The following is a 6890-nucleotide window of genomic DNA, read 5'->3' as shown; positions in this document are numbered from 1 at the left end:
TACATGCAAGATGCATGTCCACGAGCACACCAGTACATAGACGTCACAGGTGCACACTAACACCTGTATCAAACAAAAAATAGAATTGATGGAGACCGAGAATAATCCAAAATTTTATTATTTCACACGCACCACAAGTTTGGGATACTGGGCACTATTCATTTGAACCCACTCCACCAAGAGGTGAGACATTTTTCCTACTTCATGTCCTTGCATTTCTAAACTTCAAACAAAGAGTTTGACGTTTCATGATCATGTAGAAAACTTTCATTTTTTCATCACTTAGTATGTGAATTTGCTTTCATGTTCACAAATCATAGACTGACATTTTCTTAATTAGGCGAGCTATGTTAACCAGGTTTTAAAAGATTGTTGCAACTTATTATAGAGTTACCAAAAAAATAGTGAACTTGGTAGGCAATGATATGATAGTTGACGACGCTAAGGACCCCCTATACAATGACTCACGAAACACGAGAAAACAGGATCGTAGTTGAACATCCCATCACCATTCTGTGCCGATTGCTTACCTGACATTGTGGTGTAGGATTGTGTGTAAAAAAACGCAATGGCCTGCACAGCACATAAACTAGAGATAGGAAGGGTAGGACAGGCCCGAGAATAAGGCCATGAACTTATTTCCTACCGAACGTCCCTGCTTTGCGTAGTTGTCAACACTAGGTTTTGAACCCAACCTACGAAAAGGCGAATTAGGGTTTTCTAATTGAGTAATGTTCATTCATACTCAAACTTCAAACTAAGAGGTTTAACATTACCTTATGACATTATTTTATTTCTCAATTTATTGGTATAGTATTCATTGTGTGAACATGTTCTATGGGTTAAAAAATCACACACTAATATTTTTTATGTTAGAAATGTAGTCAAGATTTTAAAAGGGGTTGTAGATGTGTAAGAAAAGAGAAAACTTGGTGAACATCCGATGAGATTCTCGAAGGCCTCGATGGCCCAATTGATGACTACAAATATAGAAAAAATAGAAAATATAGAATGAAGGATTGAAAAAATGAACATTCAGTGGGTAAGAAAAAATAGTAAGCAGAATGTTGTTATTTTCAGTTGATTCATAAGAAAAATATGAAGAATGTTCAGTATCATGAACAAATAGAAGGATAAGGAAATATGTCATAACCGGATGGGCAAAATTTGGTGGACCCATGGGATTACAATACTTGTTTAGGTATTTGAATCGAACAGAACGATATATTCTCCAAAATGGTTAAACTTCAGTTGATCATGAAATTTTAAGACATGTATACTGCATGCATTTATTCATAAATATGTATGCATTTTAAGACATATATACTGCCTGCATTTGTTATAACTTAGCCATGATTACACTATTGACTATGAAGCAACTAAAGAAGATATGCATATATACAGCACATACTTTATTCTACTAGAATACATGCGAAATTCCAAATATATATATACCAACGCATATAGACAATCCAAAAATTTGAGAGAATACAACTCGAATGATCCCAAAAAAAATAAATTACCCGGCTATTCGAGGATATAACCATATATATGACACTTCTATAAATTATTCAATAGTAAAAGATCCAAAATTAGTAGTCCGATGCACATATTACTATTTTAGCCTTAGTATAAATGCTTATGAATATCCTAAGTTAAAGGATATATGAGATTAACTTTTCAATAAAATATAAAACAATATTGGGACATGATATTCTGAAATTTTATATATAAACCTTCGATTGGATTTCCTATGATGATTTTATGGAGAAAAGAATAACAATATGTATAGAAGAAATAATAACATTGAACTTGCATCAAATTCTTATGTTTTAAAATTCTGCATCCTAAAGAGGCCTTTAACAATTTTGTTTTCTTATGATATAAAATGTAGTAGTCACAGTAGAATATCAAAAACATAAGTTTTCCTACATTTCCAAAACAATAAAGGCGGTGCCCTCCCATTTGCGAGGGCCACTCCTCTAGTGGGTTTAATGGCGGTGCCGATGCCATCTCGTCATTGACCTCGCTGGGAGGTCCATGTGATAAAATCAGGGGATTTTTCATTTTCTATCAGGAACATATGATACGTTTTTGCATCGGACTCTTAAATATCGTCCATCGTACTGCTTTTAACCCCTTCGTCCATTGGCACCGAACACACAACAGGCAGCCCTAGAGGAGACGAGGCAGCATGAAGTAGAGGATGATCGCCATCATTAACCTGCCCTTGAATGACCTGTCCATCAACGGTGTGGCAATCCCTTCATCTCCGCTTACCTTGTTACATGATGTGGCATTCATAGTACACAATCATTGTAAGTGTAATGTTCTCAGTGGTTTGATTTGAACGCCATAATTGTATATCAACCCGTTGCAATGTATGGGCCCTTTTGCTAGCGTTGACTTGATGCAGATTGCCCGCGGAGTCTCTTCTAGATTTACCTTCAACATGTTGTACACATCAAATATGAGAGAGATAGACAACATAATGGGATAGGGAGAGACACATAGCGTAATGGACATCGAAGAAAAAAAATGTGACAGCCCGTGGCAATGCAAGGACATTCAGCTAGTGTATGTAGTGCTAGTAATTTTGGAGATCTCAAACATCAATTTTCTCCTATGTATGTATATATGTATGTTCTCTACACACGATCATCTTGGACGGAGGAGGAGGTCCTTGTGGTGAGGGAGGGCCTCATCTTGATGATGTGCTCGCTGTCAGTGACACCCATCTTCTTGGCCGACATGCTGGCCTCGAAGAACCGCCTCATGGCGCTCCTCATGTAGGAGGTTCCTTCCCTCACGTTCATTCTCTCCTTGATCCTTTCCTGCAGGCTGCTTAGCCGGTGGTGCCCATTCAGCACCGCCGCCAGCTGCACGATCTCTTGCTGGAACGAGCTTAGCTTTGCCTCCTCATTCGCCTCCATCTGCCGGATCCTCTTCGGCATCGGGAGTTGTTCTACATATGATAATGGAACGATAGATAATCAAATTAACCTAGGTGCAAAATCATATCAACTGTGTCTGGTACTGAACAAACTTCTAGACATTACGATGTTGTTGTCTTATAATATACTCTCTCCGTCTCATAATATAAGACCATTTTGTAAGCTATGACTCCGTCTCATAATATAAAACAATTTTGCTAACATGCTTGTAAAATGGTTTTAGATTATGGGACGAAGGAAGTACTTCCTCCATTTCAAAATGGATGGTCTAAGTTTGTATTAATTTTATATTAAAGTTAGTACAAAGTTGAGTCATCTATTTTAAAACGGAGGGAGTAGTATGTAAATCAAAAACATTTGTCCTACCTGGGCAATCTGTCCTTGGCTCGGTTCTTGTTTGCACAACGCCTTCGAAGGTCCCGGCCCATGCATCCCTTTTGGTCAGGAAATCCTGTGGCAGGTTGAATAGTTTCTTTACGGTCGCGGGGATCGATGAATGCTCGTATTGTGATGTTGGGGTTGGACTTCCGTTCGGCCCGTGGACAACTAAAAGATTAAAAAAAAATTACTCCCTTCAGTCCTTTTTACTCCGTATATAAAAATTGTCTGAAATCAAACTTCATAAAGTTTGACCATATTTATATGAAAAAGTATCAACATCTAGCATGCTAAAGTTATACAATATGAAAATTTAAGTCATGACACATCTATTGATATTGGTTTCATGTTGTGAATGTTGGTATTTTTTTATAAAGTGAACCAAACTTTACGAGGCTTGACTTTAGACAAATTTTATATATGAATTAAAAAGGACAGGAGAGAGTATTATACTAAAACAACATAGAGTGAGCAATAAGCACTGTAGTAACTAGCATTCAGTGTCCGCCAACTGACCTGTTCCCTTCTCGATCACGGGGAGATCATGATGGCCGGGACGCGCACACCCAGTCTGTTGAACGCGAAGTTATATGGCGGCGACCCGATGATATCGTCGGGGCTAGGCACGCCGTCGACCGGCGTGGGCACGTGGTCAAAGAACCCGCCGTGCTCGTCGTAGGTGAGGATCATGAGCGTCTCGTTCCACTGGGGGCTGGCGCGGAGCGTCTCGTAGACTTCCTTGACGAACATCTGGCCCTGGTAGACGTCGTGGGAGGGGTGGTCGTCGTTGGCTGGGTGCTCCTTGGAGTCCATGTACCGCTGCTCGACGACGGCGTAGTTTGGGAGGGAGCCGCAGCGGGCGTGCTCCCGGAACGCGTTGTGGAAGTGGTGGAAGTTGAGGATGTACTTGAGCTTGCGCAGATTGCGGTAGAAGAGCACCGTTGGCACGTCCTGGAAGTAGACACCGAACGAGAGGCCGGCGTCGTGGACGTTGTCGAAGATCGTCCTCTGCGGGTACCCCTTGGCCAGCGACCTGCAACATCGTGCAATGAGAATTACTCCCTCCGTTCCTAAATACTCACTCCGTCCGGAAATACTTGTCTTTGAAATGGATAAAATGGATGTATCTATACCTAAAATAAGTCTAGATACAACCATTTCGAGGACAAATATTTCCGGACGGAGAGATATTTGTCTTTCTAGAGATTTCTACAAGTGACTACATACAAAGCAAAATGGATGAATTTACATTCTAAAATATGTCTATATACATCTATATGTGGTAGTCCATTTGAAATCTCTAAAAAGACAAATATTTAAGAACGGAAAGAGTAATTTCGTTGTCATGTTCAGGTCCCAAAAGAGTCAAAGAGTGCTCTCCTCAGTTCAGATGAGAATAGCAATGTCGTTCTGGTTACTCAAAACAGCTTCCATCATTTTTTTTAAAACAAGGAAAAGCACATATGCTCTGAATTATGCAGTTTCGCACTCAATCCAGCCAATTGGGATGGGCTGTAACAAGGCACAAGGCACAGTAGAATTGTTGTTGGTTAGAGCTTGATCGTGGGTTCTGGAAGAGGAAGGAGCGCGCGTGTCGTTCTTGATACAGGTTTTCGCTTGCTTTATAGTATAAAGCAATATCATCTCACACGGTCGAATGATGCATGATGGTGAGGCAGTCTTTATATAATGTCGATCTCAGGAAACCCGATCACACAAGACGCGCGAAATTATGCTACTAACACAAATGATACAAAGAACTTAGTATAACGCCACGCTACGCCCTATATCATCTAAGCTCCGTGACAACACCCCAGGAGGGAGAACGGGGCCGAGCGTCGCCGCTGCCGAGTCCATACTAGATAAAGTTTTTCTTCCGAAATCTAGACACGCAGAGGAGCATAATGATGATGTCATTGTCTACGACAAAACACAGAGCTTTCTCTTGACAACTCCCCCATGCCACCACCAAGGGCGGCTGACCTCAATTCAAGGGTATTCAATTAAATACTCATTATTTTTGCCAAATACTAGGTATATATATTGTATAGATACTGTGTACGTATGAGGAAATGGAAAAACGAAACTGTACACTAAAAGCTGCAAGTTAAGCATTTCAGGCCAAAACTCCATGACTTGGCCCATTGGCCCCAGTGACTGTAGCGCACTCACGCAGACCATCAATCAGTTGATCAGATCAGACGGCCGGAGACGAACCGGCTAGGGCTATTGCCATCGCCTGCTCGGCGATCACACGTGTGCACCGCGGCGCCGACGGCACAACGAATCCATCCCCCGATCACATTGGTTTTGATCCCTGCAATTAGCAGCGGGCAGCAACCCACAGACATTAATTCAGTTTCAAAGCCACAACCCACGGATTCAGGTATAAGAGCAACTCCAATGGGGCGTCATATTTCATCTGCGGCCGTCTGTTTGGGTCGGCGCGAATTTTTGAGTCTGATTTGCATCGGCACGGACACAAGACGGACGCGCGCGCGCTCGCCCTCTTTCCTCACCGAGCCCGCTGGTCGGTGGCACATTGGATTCACACCCTCGCCCGCCTGCTACGTCGCCGACGCCGCCGACCATTTTTTCAGATAAAAATGGATACATAGATAATTCTAGCGTACACAAATAAAAAGAAAAGACCACTACTCGTCGATTTCTGACTCCGACTTGGTAATGTCTTCCTCCGATGTCTGAATGTAGGCGTCAGCATACGTCTCGTTTTCAAAATCCCAACCAGCCGTTTCTCGTAGCTTCAGTTTCAATTGAGCTGCCAGCTTCCGCAAACGCTTGTCCTCCCGATAGGCGGCTCGCTCCCTCCTTCTCGCGTCCCTCTCCGATCTCAATTGCTTGTAGAACTGGCGCTCGTCGACGATGTCTTGCGGGAAGCCTCCGCGCCACACCACCAAGGCTTCCACGTCCTTCTCTACAATGGCGAGGCGACGCTGCCGCCTCCGGTGGACACGACGATCCTCGTCGGTGAAAAGCCGCGGAAGATGTCGTGGTAACGATTCCGACAATAAGAGAGGGGTAGGATAAGGGAGCATGATCTATCGAGATGCATATGGGTGACACGGTGGTTTTAGCGAGTTCGGGTCTCTCATGGTGGAGATAACAACCCTACGTCTCGTGCTCCGGATTTTATCTAAGTATGTATCCGGAGATTACAATGTATGCGAGAGAGGAGAACGGATCCCCATGCCTGAGCTAAGTCCTGAGACTAGAAAGAGAGAGAGAGAGAGATGAAAAAAGAGAGCCCCCTCGTCTAGTGGTGGGGGGGGGGTATATAGAGTGCGCCACCCCCTCACCCCTTATGTTACACGGTGGAGCATCAATGCCATAATGCCTGCCCACTACAAAACCGTCATGCTGACTGTTGGTCTTTGCATATCCGAGTGAGTTACATGGTCGAGTGGAATGAGCTCGTCGAGTGAAGTGCCGTGCTCCGAGTGGTGATCGCCGCCCGAGTGACTTTCAAGTCGCGGTACATCTAGACGGCGATCTGGCCCAGGGGTCCAGTACAAAGTATACGGTGTCCATGGGTAGGGT

At 43.2% G+C, this 6890-nt stretch overlaps 1 pseudogene; it reads right to left on the bottom strand.

Moving 5' to 3' along the window:
* Positions 1 to 2648: 2648 nt before the first annotated feature.
* LOC125527906 lies at positions 2649 to 5924 on the bottom strand (annotated as a pseudogene).
* Positions 5925 to 6890: the final 966 nt, after the last annotated feature.

Source organism: Triticum urartu, unplaced genomic scaffold (genome assembly GCF_003073215.2).
Source record: "Triticum urartu cultivar G1812 unplaced genomic scaffold, Tu2.1 TuUngrouped_contig_4492, whole genome shotgun sequence".
Taxonomy (NCBI): domain Eukaryota; kingdom Viridiplantae; phylum Streptophyta; class Magnoliopsida; order Poales; family Poaceae; genus Triticum; species Triticum urartu.
This window is presented reverse-complemented; position numbering and strand designations above follow the sequence as displayed.